We start from the raw sequence: 15,312 nt of genomic DNA, 5'->3' as shown, positions 1-15,312 counted from the left end.
AAATTAGAAACACCACACATCTTTCACCTCAACACACAACACATTTCTCACCTCAACACACAACACATTTCTCACCTCGACATTAAACCAATTAAATTTTTACTATTTTCGTATTTTTGAAATAATAAGCGAATACGTAAAATTTATTACACAAAATTTTTTTTCAATTACATTAAAAAAAAACGAATTAAAAAAAAAAAAATTAATAAAAAACAGTTTGCGCCGGGAATTGAACTCGAGTCTAACATGTGGCGAGGAAAAATAGGCGGTGCGTTTATTTCTTCGACTGCTTATTTTTTTACCATTTTGTTACTTTTGAATTGATAAGCGGATACATAAAATTTATTACAAATTTTTTTCAGATTACATTAAAACATTATTAAAATTTAAAAACGAAAAAAAAAAATTTGCAATTGATGGCGAGTCACGTGGGGAGGATAAATACGCAGAGCGTTTATTTCTGCGCCTGCGTTGTGAACAAAAGGTTTTGTGCATGCGCGCGACGCGAATAAATTTTAATAAAGTTCTGAAAGTAATTCATGAAGTTTTTCATTACACACATATGTACATAAATGAACGTATACTTTATATGTAAATAAATGATGGTATATGATAATATACATAAGTACATAATATGTATGTACATGTCAATAGGAGGTATTTGCATTCAGAAAAAAATAATGGTTTAAGATAAATCAACACTTATTTTATATTGTATGTCAATTTATAGTTTATGTATTCGACAGCGTTTACATACATATGTATGTATGAACATTTGTATATGAAAAACAATAATGCACAAGCGCAAGAACATCATATCACATATGCAAGTATGCCCAAATAATCTTGACTTATGTACATATGTACACATGTCACAGCACATCACATTCTTACAAGAAATCAAATACACATACGCACAAGTGAACGAGTTTCTTCCGAACAAGTGCAAAAATAATTCTGCTCTATGTATGTATATATACCCACTTTATGTCCTAGCATATATACATACATATACGAGTATACCTACTTGCCTTCTAAACTTCCTACAAAATAATTGTATTCATATGTTACAACATCCATGCACGTTCATACATTCATGCATATATGCGCGAGCACAGCGCTCCCTTCTTGCTTCCGTGTACTTTTGTCTTTCACCAGTCGATATTCCTAATATTATACTTACAAAAACACAATACTTTGATAGACGCAAAAGCAACAGCAAGCGCAACGCGATGGCCTCTTTGCCACCACACATTCTAAAATGTTCTAGAACACAACAAAAACACATACCTCACATGCGCATGTCGCCCAAAGCTAAAATCTAAGCCTAGCGACTACAAAAACAAAATACATTCGTAGACGCAGTCGCAGCGGCCATGATTCTATCAGCGACGGCGCTGAACAATTTAGAACAAAACCAAGAAGTTTATTCATAAGTTAGAGCTCATATTTCAATTTCATTTATAAAACGAGCCGCCCATATGCCAATTTTCGCGACCATTCGAAAATAGTCAATATTGGAATATTTCTCGTGGAATTATTTGCCAATATTTGATAAATCTTGAATTTTTGTCATGTCGAGTGGCCGCGGCTCCGTATGTATGTATGCACCCTTATATGTATGTAAATATGTCTTCCAACTGTTCGACAGTCGCGAGTTAATGCGACTTAGATTCCTTGAACAATTCCAGCGAATCACACATTTCTGTTCGCAAAGCCGCATATATGTACCCTATGATCAAAAAGTGCCGGGAATGTTTAAATAAAACGTAATAGAGTTAAATTTAAGGCAAATTTATATTATCTCCTTCAAAATATGACCCGTCTCAAGCAACACACATGTGCCAACGTTTAACCCAGTCCTCCAAACACCCCCGGCAGGCCGATTTGTATTCTCTTTGATCAGTGCGATGGCACGTTATCATCATGCAAAATCCAAGAATTGTTTGCTCACATTTCCGGCCGTTTGCAACATACATCATCTCTAAAAGGCTTCAAAACGGATAAATAATATTCTTCATTGACTGTCTGGCCCGATGGAAGGTACTCATGGTGGACTATGCCTTGGCAATCGAAGAAAACAGTCAACGTCACCTTCCCGGTTCTTTTTGCTCATAGGGTATACATATCCCATCTTTTCACTGACAGACAAGAAGAGGGTCGCAGTTTTGTTTTTTATATGCATATATTTTGCGTTCGTTGAAGGTTTGTATATATTTGTATACATATGCGTGTATGCGTGTTTGGCTTTCTGGATGCATCCTTGGATATTAGAATATTTTCTCATCAATATGTGTATGTACATAAGTAGTTCAGATTTGACTGAAGAGATTAAATACATACATACATATATGAATGCATATTCATATGCATTGCCTTTATGGCTGTTTTACATATAAATCAATTCAAAAGAGGTATGAATAATGTTATATAGAAAATAAATTTCTAAATAACAGGTATTAGAAAAACCTGAATACATTATTTTAAATCAATTCTAATTAAACCAAATACAAAAAATTAAATAAAAATATCGAACAAAGAAAAGTGTGCACAGGATTTGAACCTGAGTCAAATATGGGATCATGTACTGCATACACAACACGTTTTACGATTGCGCTAAACTATAATTACTAGTTAAATTTTCTAAATCACTCATTTATTCGATTCGCAGTTTTATATGCACATATTCTGCGTTAGTTGAAAGTTTGTATGCGTAATTATATGCATATGCATGTGTTTATGCCCGTTTGCCTTTCTGGACGGATATTAGAATGATATTTTCTCATCAATATAATTTGGATTTGATAAAATAGATTATAGACATATGTATGTACATATTTTCTGTTTTGATTGATTTATATAAAAATCAGGTCATATCCAGTATGAACTATGTTATACCGAAAAGAAATTTCCATTTATGAAATACAAAAAAAACAGTATTTTAAAGAAATTTTAATTAAAAAAACTCAAAAATTTTACCAAACTTTCCTGGTTTGAATTGTAAAAAAAAATGTGGAAGAAAAAAAATATGACTTCAGGACTTGAACCTGAATTAAATATGTACGTGCCAAAAAACAAAACGAATATTCCGCCGACTTAAGCTTCTGCACCACAAATTAACTGCCGCGCGACCTTCTTAATCGCAAATTTATTCGCTTCGATTTCCTTAGTAGTGTGCCCAAAAATCTTATGAACTTCCTCAGTAGTTTGGTAAACGCAGAAAAGATCTGAATTCCTGTCCTAGCGTGGTAAGTAAATATAGAAACCCTCCACTCGCGTGGTAAATATCTGCAATTCCCCACTCGTGAGCAAAGCTGAATTTGAAATTACCTTAGTTTGAATCTACAAATTAGTACTCGAAAAAAACTCATTTAACATTTGCTCCTTCTCATTGCATTAACATTCTCTGGTTCAATAGTGACTTAGAAAGAACAAACTACCCAAAAATATACACATACCTATATTATGTCTATCTAAGGCATCTTCTGTAAAACTTTGTTGAATTCCTTCAACCATATCAAATCCTTCATAGAGAATTGATTGATTATCAGGCACACCGAAAGATGGCATATGCAAATTTAAATATGTGAATTTATATGCATATGCGCATATGTATGTATATGCTGTGTGTATGTATGTACGATTACACCTCTATGGTTTTAATCCGCATTCAGTAAATTCAAACGCCTTTTAAAATGTGTAAAAAGTTTTCAATCTTAAGAAGAGTTGAGAGAGGGACATTTAATATTCTTCCATAACCTTAAAAGGAGCAAAAAATTAAATTCACACTTTCAAAATATGGGAACTTCCACAGAAAAGTCTACCTTAGCCGAAAACCTAGACTATGATCAAACAAAAAAAATTGCGTGATTTATTAAAGAAAACTATTTATATATCATAAAAGTAATATTCAAAATTTTCCTTAATTGCGTTCTTCAGTTATCGGAACACAAATTTCATGTTCACTTGGTGATCAGTTTTTTTATTTACAAGAGCGTTTTCTCTTTGCTGTTTAAATTTCTAAGAGTAACTCTGCAATTCAACCCTAATAGCTACAATTTGGCAATAACAACAACTAGGCGTAAAACCAATGTAAAAGAGCAGTGACGTTTTAATTAACGGTAAATTTTGCATTTACTTTTAAAAGATATTCATCAATAACGTCACGCCATACAGATGCTATTTAGTCTTATTATAACTGCGCTGGCGATTGTAGATGCAAATGATTTGGTATTTTAATAAAAGTTGATTAAGGTTACAAATTAAATTAAAAATTACGCCATTTAAGCAAGGAATTTCTGTCGTATTGAGCTTCAAAGTTTCGTAACGTCACGCCATATTGTAAGTAATTTTCTCGATTGGTGATGGCTTTTTCTGAATTATAATTCAGTCATGTCTTATGTAGATGGATTCTTCGAGTAACTGTAAAAAATACTCAAAGTGCTATAGGGAAAAACTAAAAACTGACCCCCTGAGGCTGGAGAGAAGCCGTTTAAAAGCAAAAGAGAGGGCATCAAAGTACAGAAAAAGGTAAGAATCCAGCAAGCATAAAAGTGATGCAATAAGAAAACAAAATTGTAAAAGACAACAAGCATTTCGCCTGAGAAAGAAAAATGAATGTGCCAAAGAATATAGCCCAGAAGTCAATCAGTCCTATAAATGCAGGCAAACAATAGGAAAGGCATTAAAAAAAGCCAAAACAGCTTTGCCGGCCAACCCACAGAAAAGAAGGTATATTGTTGATTTGTTATACAAAAAATATGGTACATTATCGGCAATACAAGAAAAAAAAAACAGTTTGTCGTAGACTTTTACTCAAGAGATGATATTAGTGTCCAAGCCGCAGGTAGAAAGGACACATTGATTGTCGATGGGGTAGTAGTGGCCAAGCGTTTTATGGTGCTATTTGTTGCTGAGTCGTACGAACTCTACAAATTGAAGAAAACTACTAACTTTGTTAGCAAGTCTGCATTTTACGAATTGCGACCAAAACATGTGCAACTATCATGCAAGATACCACATAATATGTGTGTTTGTAAGCATCACGCCAATTTTGCATTTGTTTTGGAAAGCAGTGCGGATTTTTTAAAATCTTTTTCATCCAACTTTGAAAAGTTTCTCGAATCTGCTTGTTGCAACATTAAAAACGAAAAATGTATGATGAACAAGTGCAAACATTGTGTTCAGGATGTAAGAAATGAATTAGTGCCCTTAAAATATTGGCCACTGATGGATGAATCTGTTAAATGGAAACATTGGCGCAAAGTTGAAGACCGCATTGCTTTGACATACACCGAAGGATCTTTGTCTGATCTTTTGTACAAGCTAGATGCCCAGTTACCTTTGTGTAAACGACACTTTTTTATTAAACGTTCCCAACAAAACTATTTCGAAAGCAAAAAAAATGACATTAGCTCCGACGATCTAATTCTTCAAATTGACTTCGCAGAGAATTATAGGTTAACTTGTCAAAATGATGTGCAAAGCGCACACTTTAACTACCGTCAAGTTACCATTTTCACTTGCGTTGCTTGGCTGGTTGGCGAAGTAAAATCGTACTCTATAATCAGTCACAAACTCACTCACAATAAATTCGATGTGTGCTGTTTTTTAACAAAACTTGTAGACATTATCAAAAACGAACTTGGGCAATTTCAAAATATTTATATTTTTTCGGATGGAAGTAGCTCTCAGTTTAAAAATAAGTATATTGCGCGAAGCCTGCCAGATTTTGTTTTTGAATTTGGTTGCAAAGTTTTAAAGTGGAATTATTTTGCAACTTCTCATGGTAAAAGTGCGGTCGATGGGGCAGGAGCAACGATAAAACGAAAAGTTTGGCAGGTAACAAAACCGAAAAATATAATTTTGGATACTGCAGTTTCTTTTTACCAATGTACTCGATAATATTATATATGATTTAGAGTTAACTTAGTTTACATTCCCACACAGCAAATAGAAGAGTTTTCTGTTTTGCTAATAGAATACATAAAATTCATCATTTATCAAGCAGCGAAGACAGGCAAATAAAAGCAGCCGAGACTGCGTTTTCACATAAAAGCGCTGTATAATAATAAAATTAACTTGGAATATTTAAATAAACAAAATCGTATTTTTGAAATAAAATTCATGTTTTATTTTTAAACGTCAAAAGTTATGTGCCTTATTTATTTGGTTTATTTTCTCAAAACATCAAAATCACAGCGCTAACCCGAATTGAATATCTAGATATACCCCTTCTATTTGAAATTTCTACAAAAAATGAAAAAATTGGTATATCAACAAAAAAAATAATTTATATATTGTAAATTTCAGTAACATAACGTCAGGTAACGTCACGCCAGAGGCTTTTTGTGGTAAACAAAAACCGAAACCATTTTTTTAACATAGGAAATTGGAATGTGAACCTTAAATATTTAAATATCCTGACAAAAAGTTTCACTCGAATAGTTTTACAAAATTCGAAGAATTATGCTTTTTCAAAATTCAAGATAAGGGGGACTTCCGTGTTTTGTAACGTCACGCCAGCCTATATATTAGCTTATATTATTTAGTGTTGTTAATAAATTTCGGTAACTTGTTTACTAAAAAAAAATGCCCTTTATTGCAATGCAACTATTCATATAAAATGTTTCAAAATGTTAAGTAGAGCATTTTTTTTTTGACATTTAGTCATACAAATGTCACGTCACGCCAGTTTGGAAATACCCATATCAAATTTAATAAAAACCAACTAATATTCATTAGCACTAAAATCTTCTCAGCGTGGCCTTTTTTAACCTTCTTTTGTATAATAATACAGTTTTTTTTTTAACCTTAAGTTTCGGTAGCTTTAAATTAAAAAAAAAAAAAAAGAAACAAACACGCCATTTCGCCATCTTCCTGTGTGCCTGGTAATGAAGCGTTTTGTATACAGAATTTTTTGATTTGATCAATTGAACGTACATAGTTAAGGCATCAAGTGTGCATATACGCACATGCAAATACATACGTCGATGCATATGCAGAAGAAGTTGTTTTAGCATTTGCACGAATTCGATCATTCGAATATTTACTCCCTAATTATTGCATGAAATATGATAAGGCGATGCTCGTGAGGTAGGTCATGTTGCTTCAGTGCATACATATGCGTGCAACACTATATTTATTAAACATGCAATAGAACTTAGTTGTCCCATATATGTATGTATGCAAATACGTTTCTTTGAAGTTTTCTTTTATTTCTTTAAAATTTCAAAGTTTTATACAAACTATAAAATGCATACATATATGAATTAATAGGACTATGAATAAGTTCGTGCGGTTTTTTTCGAAATTTGAAACTTTATTGACGTAAAATGGTTACAAATTTAATATTCAAAATATTGTCCATCGCTTACTACTACTTTTTCCCATCTTTCTGCCAATTCACGGATTCCCTTTGTGAAAAATTCGGTCGGTTTTGCCGCAATCCACGAATCGATCCATTTTTTGACTTCATCGTAATTACGGAAGTGCTGGTCAGCCAGGCCATGTTGCATCGATCGGAAGAGATAGTAATCGGATGGCGCAAGGTCTGGACTATACGGCGGGTGGGGTAGGACATCCCATTTGAGCGTTTCTAAGTATGTTTTGACCACTTGTGCAACGTGTGGCCGAGCATTGTCATGTTGCAAAATAACTTTGTCGTGTCTATCGGCGTATTGCGGCCGTTTTTCTCGCAGTGCTCGGCTCAAACGCATCAATTGTCGTCGGTAGACATCCCCCGTAATCGTTTCATTCGGTTTCAGTAGCTCATAATACACAACACCCAGCTGGTCCCACCAGATACACAGCATAACCTTCAGGCCATGAATATTCTGCGCCGACGTCGATGTTGAAGCATGGCCAGGGTATCCATACGTTGCCCGACGTTTTGGATTGTCGTAATGAACCCACTTTTCATCGCCAGTCACAATTCGATGCAAAAAACCCTTTCTTTTGTGCCGTTGAAGCAGTTGTTCGCATGCCATAAAACGGCGTTCAACGTCTCTTGGCTTCAATTCATACGGCACCCAATGGCCTACCTTTCGGATCATTCCCATGGCTTTTAAACGTTTGGAAATGGTTGATTGATCAACTCCCAAAGTTTTTGCAACCTCTTCTTGCGTTTGAGCCGGATCTTGATCGAGCAATTCCTCCAATTCGGTATCCATGAACTTTGGCGGCGCACCCTCGCGTTCTTCGTCTTCCAAGCCAAAATCACCACTTTTAAAGCGTGCAAACCACTTCTGGCACGTTCGCTCAGATAGAGCATGCTCACCATAAACTTCCACCAAGATACGATGACTTTCGGCTGCTTTTTTCTTCATATTAAAATAATGAAGAAGAATTCCCCGCAAAAACACATTATTTGGCACGAAATTCGACATTTTCAAGTGTGGTAAAAATATTGTTGTTTACGCTTCAAATAAAAAACTTATACTGACGTTTGTGCCTTACGACAGTAGCTCTCCAATGAATGTTTGGAAATGTGGATCGATGGAATAATAATCAAGTTACGCCATCTGTTGTAAAACCGTAACGAACTTATTCATAGTCCTATATTTTCTGTAATATACATATGTAAATTGAAAAAAATTTCGTTTGGCAAAGGAACAAAAACTGCATATTCAAATGTACATAAATATAATAAGGCAATGCGTCGTGAAATAAGTCATTGTTGCTGCAGTGCGTGTGCACATACATTTGTAACACTATAAGAATTGAAGATGCAATTGAACTTTTGCACATATATAACTAACATAATATATGTGATATATATACATATGTATATTGATATACATATATATTCATCAATATACCAATATGCTCTTTGAATTCTTGTCTAAAATTAATTTCGACTCGAAAAATTAGTAAAAATTTTCATCAAATTTACAAAAACGCACACAACAAATTGTGAGGTCGTTTTATACTGTATTTTGTTTAAATTCTTCTTTTTAAATTAAATCAACAAAAAAAAGTGATGAATGTTGGCGCATAATTTCATAATTGTATTTGTTTGAAAATATAAAGTGAATAAGGGAAGGGAACATAGAAATGCTCAAGCAAATTCTTTGCAAAATACCGTCGGCATTCGTCAGTTTGATTTCATACAGAAACCAAAAACTGAGCGGAGCCAATGTACTTGTGCATAATTCACTGTAATCAGCTCTGTTAAGAAGTTCACCGCTGTCGAGTTGAGCGAAGTGAAAAAGTGTTCGCGGTTTGACTTCATTTTTGACAATTCACAATATTCGTAGCTCGTTAGACTTCTCTATACATTAACGTTCTCTGGCTGCTGCTATGACGAATAATGTTATGCCAAAAGATACATTTGCGAACAATGCTCTGCCAAATAATGCACAGTGGACAGTTGTGCATAAAAATCGCAGTAATAAAAAACAAAGGCGTTGTGTATTTGGAACTAAAGATAATACTGAGCTTGGAGTTGTACTTCGTCATAAATGGGTGCATATCTCTTTGTTTTTACCCTCCGTTCAGACAGATAGCATCATTGACTATGTTGCTAAACATGCTGCTATAAATAGGAATAATATTTTATGTTATACGTTTCTCAAGAAAGATACAAATTCAAAGCATATTAAGTTTATAAACTTCACGCTTGGAGTTCCTGAATGTCAGTACAATAAATTGGTGGCATCAAATATTTGACCTTCAAATGTTTCTATCCGACCATTTGATTAGTTTGAAAAAAGGTCGTCAGCTTCAACCGACGAAGTAAGAAACCCTTCTACTTCTGGAGCCCGCAACATAAGCATTTATTATCAAAATACTTCGGGAGTAAATACCACATCTTCACATGTCTATATTTTGAGTTCACAATTGGATTATGACTATTTTTTCCTAACCTGAAACTTGGCTAAATGTACATTTTTTTGATGCGGAGTTCTTCGACATAACTCTCTTTGACGTTTTTCGAAAAGACAGATAGATGAAACTGGTGTTAGTAGGGGTGATGGTGTACTTATTGCTAAACGCAGTAATCTTCGTGACTCTTTTTATTGCTATCGGGTTCTGATTCCGTTCTTGATCAACTTTGCGTAAAATTACAATTCGCGTTTGCTGTGCTGTATATTTGCGTGTCCTATATTCCGCCTGGCAGCTCTGATGTCATATATAAGGCACGTATTGACAACATCCTAGCACTATATGAGAAAGTACATAGGTGACAGTCAACTTTGTGTCTTAGGCGATTTTAATTTAGGCAATATTTCTTGGAGTTTTATGGACAATAATAATTTCATAATAATCACTCCATCTAATGTTAATAGTTGGTGCGAATGTTGTTGGTGTATCGGTTATTCTAATTAAAAGTTGCCAAGCTTTGATTACGCCTTTAAAGCATATTTCCAAATTGCCACTTTCCGCCGGAGTTTTCATTGAAGACTGGAAATTAACTTTCATTACGCCTATTTTTAAAAGTGACAATAAAAATAATATTGGCAATTATATCTCAAATATATCTCAAAGAGAAAATATACTTTGCGGTTAAACATTTGTTATGTCCCAATCAACATGGGTTTATTCCGGGCAGATGTACATTAAGAAATTTAGCTGATTTTACCGATGACTGTTTGGAAACATTTCAAAGAAGTTTCCAAATGGATGCGATCTATATAGATTTCTCATCCAATATTAATTGCGAAGATTGAGCGTTTCGGCTTTCACTCTCAATTTCTTAAGTGGTAAATTTCCTATCTCAATAATAGGCCCTGTGTCAAATTCATCCACTTTCCAGTGTGAGTTGAAAAACTTATATAGTTGGTGTGTGCGTAATCGTTTGTTCCTAAACATTAATTAATGTCACTATACTTCGTATGCGAATGTTTTTAATGTTGTTCCAAGAGCTTACTACATCTCGAACTCGCCACTAAAGTCAATTAGTGAGTTAAAGGACCTGGGTGTTTATTTTGACTCCAAGCTCAACTTCTCCACTTACATAAACGTTATTCTTTCTAAATCGTTCAAAATGTTAGCCTTTATTTGTCGAAATAGTTCTTCGTTTTCTGATCCTTATACTCTCAAACTATTGCACTCGTCCTTAGTTCGGTCCAGGTTAGAACACGCGGTACTCGTTTGGAGACCGTTTCATGCAGCCTATATTAATAGATGTTCCCATTCTGTCTTATCGGTCTAGTTGCTTAGTAATAAATCTAATGCCCTTAGAGTAGGGCGTGTTCTATTGTCGATGTATTTTGCCTTCGAAATTTGTGCGGGCTCAATAAATTATTCGTATCTGCTCGACAAAATTAATTTTAATGTATGCTCACGCATTTTTCGTTGTAATGAATTGTGTTTTATGGGTATTGCTAAAACTGTTTCTGGAATGAATGCTCCTTTAAGGAGGACGCTAGCTCAAGTCAATGCTTATTCTTCTTCCGTAGTCTTTGATTTCCCTTACTTATAAGACTCTTTTCATAATGTCTTAGTTCCTACCTAAGCAATAGTCTGTAAGCCTGTAATAAAATAGTCGCGGCGGCCGTGAACAGTTTCAACTATTGTACAGCACAACAAAAACAAATTCATTCATAAGTTTGAGCTCATATTTCTAGGAGCAAAATACTTTCATTCATAAAACGAGCCGCCTATATGCCAATTTTCTTAAGGATGATAAAATTCACAGCTTAGATTGAAGATATTAAATCAAAATAGTCAATAGTGGAAAATTTCTTAAAGAAATATTTGCCAATATTTTGTGAATCGTGAATTTTTGTCATGTCGAATAGTCGCGGCTACGTATATATGTATGTTTGCACCCATATACATACATATGTATGTAAATATGTATTCGAAATGCTCGACAACCGCAGCTACTGTTCGTCAAGTGCACGCATAAGCGTACATACATTAAAATGCAGAAGACAGCAACAAATGGCTTATAAAAAGTTCTGTCCCGGACATTTCGATACTTAATATGCATTTTTCATTTCTAAAATTTATTACAAACTTTTCCTGTTGAACATTAAAATTCACTTATCGAATAATAATGTACTACTTCATAGTAAATACCTAAAAAGTTGCTTAAGTAAATTATGAAGGAATTTGGTTGACTCTTCATAATTTACAATTTTTGACACAATGCTGTGCCTATGTGCGCTGGATTCCTTGAGAATTTTTGCTGTGGCAAGTGCACGCAGGCGCATATGTGCCATCTTCCTGAGTGCCTGGTAATGAAGCAATTCTCTATGAAGGATATGATGACAGATGCAACCACATACATACATTTGTACATATCATTTTGGATGTTTTGCTCTTGTAAGTCACATTGAACTTAGCATATTTGTTTTTTATGATAAAGTGCCTGTAGCTAGCCTACAGTGTTACGAGGGGTGCCCTTTATGTGTCGGGATTAGAGAACAAAAAAAAAGTTTAATCATCGAAAATCACTTTATTGTTTTTAAAAATATTCTCCATGAAGATCTATACACTTTTGCATGCGTTTGAACCAATTGTCGAAGCACTTTTGCCACTCTAAATGAGGTACCTCCAAAACATGCATTCTGAATGCCGCACCCACTTCTTCAGGTGTCGAAAAACGTTGACCTCTCAGTTTGTTTTTTACGTACGGGAATAAAAAGAAGTCATTCGGTGCCAAGTCAGGACTATATGGCGGATGAATCATTAATTCGATGTTTTGGGTGCTCAAAAATGCAGTTGTTTGAGCCGATGTGTGAGAGCTCGCATTGTCCTGGTGAAGAGTGATCCGTCTTTGGCGATTGGTTTTCCTAATTTCTTGGAAGACAACTGGCAAACAAATGGTTGTGTACCCCTCAGAATTTACTGTTCTGCATTGTTCTAGTGGTACGGTTGCGACATGTCCAGTTTTTCCAAAAAAACAGGCGACCATTTGCTTGGAAGTGCTTCGTGCGCGAAAAACTTTTGATGGATTTGGCTCATCTTGAAACACCCATACAGTCGACTGCTGTTTACTTTCGGGCTCATACGCATAAATCCATGATTCATCACCTGTCACGATGTCATAGACGTGTTTCGAAGCCCCGCGATCGTATTTTTTGAGCATTTCCTTCGACTAATCGACACGAGCCTTTGTTTGAGCGATTGACAAATTGTGTGGGATCCAACGTGAACAAATTTTTTTGACAGTCAAATGTTTATGCAATATTGAATGTATGCTGGTCCCACTAATGCCTAAGATTGCCTCAATATCACGATAGGTCACATGACGCTCTTGCAATATCAGTTCGCGCACAGCATCAATAGTTTTCGGAACAACAACTGATTTTGGACGACCTTCACGAAATTCGTCTTTGAGTGAACTACGACCACGATTGAATTCACCATACCATCGATAAACACTGGTCCCTGATGGAGCTTCATCGCCAAAAAATGAATTAAGTTCATCCATGCACTGTTGCTGAGTTAATCCACGTCGAAAGTTGTAAAAAATAATCGTACGAAAATGTTCACGATTTAATTCCATTTTTGGACCGAGATGAAACTAAGTTACTGTAAACAACACAAATAGCGCTGGTATTTCAAAACGTTCTGAGTACGTAAAAGCCAAAAAATGTCAAACTTTGCGATACAGCTGTCAGTTGCCAGATTGCAACACAAGGGTTGCCAAATCCCGACATATAAAAGGCACCCCTCGTAACATTCTTTCTTCCTGCTTACAAATCAATTTTACTCAACTGCTGTTTAAAGTTTAAGTTCACTATAAAAACAATATAATGGATACAAAAGACAAAGTAAAATTAATTAATATTTTTGAACTTAGTTTATTTTGCGTCCATATTCATTGTTTTGCTCACAATGCTCCTTTCTTCACATATTAGCACATATTTCCTTTGATTTCAGCAACTTTAAAACATATATATGCATGTATATATAGTAATTTTCAAATTTAATAATTTGGGCTATTGTGAAAGAGTACATTTCATGTCCGCTCGCGACCATTACCGTAGCGCTATTAAAGGACTGTGGTGAAATATGCTTTGTCCTGAGGCAAGGAATATTAACGTAGCGGATAATCTCTCGTTTGGCATAATCGCGTTTTGTATTAACAACTAACAATTGTTGGCGTTACCAATTCGAGAATGTAGTTATTAATCTCCACATCCACACGCAAATTTTATAATTTCTAGGATCCGACAATTCAAGATGATTTAATATGTTCTTCTTCTATTAGCCAATAATTTACCAATACTTTTCTGCGTTTTGCTTTTGCTCTCTTTTAAATCAAATTAATAAAACCAGACAGTAACCCAATTCCATATTTCCGGTGTTTTCCACAATAGAATATTTTCAATGCAATTAATCAGCATTTTATTATATTTAACAATAATTAAAATTATAAAAGTAAAATCATAAATCAGTATACATATATTTGTTAAAATGAAAATGCAAACCAACAAAAATAACTTTAAGCTAAGTAAGTAAAATTGTAATACATTTTAAGGTCTAAAGTAAAACTAATATAAATAAAAGAAAAGACAGATTGAATCAACCGCTATATGGTAACTGATCCCAACGTGTCTTTCTTAATTTTTTAAAAACGCTCGAGCGTCGGTTACTAATTTGGTTGGCGCAGTCGGTAGGATCCTAGTGAAAAAAAAGAGGTTGTCTGTAAAGTCGGTTTACAGACGATAGTTTAACGTGACAACGGCATAAGAAAATATTGATGGAATGTTGCAATTTTCAAAACAAAATTTTAATTTTATTTGTTTGATAGATATTTTGTATGGATATAGAGGAGGAGGTAAATGGAATTGCAATGGAATAGGTCAAGTTACATTTACACAAACGTGAAAAATTACGAAACATTTATCAAATTCATGAAAGATATCTTCAATTTTGATTGTGCATCAGACGTTAATAAGTCAACAACACTAAGAGGCACCATCCACGATTTGACTTTTTCAAGACACTTTACACTCGAAACACTCCCTTTCATTTCCTATCATTGTCCTATTCTCAACAGAGAAATGGTTCATTACCATGCACACAGGAAGAAGGCATATGCAAATACAAATATGTGAATTTATATACAAATGCGCATATACATACATATATATGCTCACTCAAGTAGGACAGAGCCAGATATCGAACGTTGCCGAACGCGGGGGCCGATTGTGCTCTTTGTCGTTCGTTCCGCGCTCTCGCTGCAGTTCAAGCACATTAGCTTACATTTGCTTGCGTACGGAATAGATTCGTATAACTGATATGTCCATATGACTTGTATGCATCTTTACATATAGATTTGTTCTTTTTGAAAATTGCGCGAAATTGTATATGTATATCCATGTTTATATACATATATTAGTATACAACATA

The sequence above is a fragment of the Anastrepha ludens genome, chromosome X (assembly GCF_028408465.1).
Source record: "Anastrepha ludens isolate Willacy chromosome X, idAnaLude1.1, whole genome shotgun sequence".
Lineage (NCBI taxonomy): Eukaryota > Metazoa > Arthropoda > Insecta > Diptera > Tephritidae > Anastrepha > Anastrepha ludens.
The sequence above is the reverse complement of the archived record's forward strand: the minus strand, read 5'-3'. Positions refer to the sequence as shown.